Raw genomic sequence first — 318 nt, 5'->3', positions numbered from 1 at the left:
AGCCATTTTTGTCAAATCTTGCTCCAAATGCATAAAAATTTATCAGAGGGCTCTAATTTATCATTTTTAATCATTTTACAACTCAAAACTGCTAAAAAATTGAAACTGAAACAAAATTTTTTCTTTGACACAGTTTTGATTTGAAAACTAAATCAAGAGCAAAACTGTGTCAAAAACTATGTCAAAAACTGTGTCAAAGCAATTTTTGTCAAATCTTGCTCCAAATGGATAAAAATTTGTCAGAGGGCTCTAATTTATCATTTTTAATCATTTTACAACTCAAAACTGCTAAAAAATTGAAACTGAAACAAAATTTTT

The sequence above is a fragment of the Culicoides brevitarsis genome, chromosome 3, assembly GCF_036172545.1.
Source record: "Culicoides brevitarsis isolate CSIRO-B50_1 chromosome 3, AGI_CSIRO_Cbre_v1, whole genome shotgun sequence".
In the NCBI taxonomy this organism is placed as follows: domain Eukaryota; kingdom Metazoa; phylum Arthropoda; class Insecta; order Diptera; family Ceratopogonidae; genus Culicoides; species Culicoides brevitarsis.
This window is presented reverse-complemented; position numbering follows the sequence as displayed.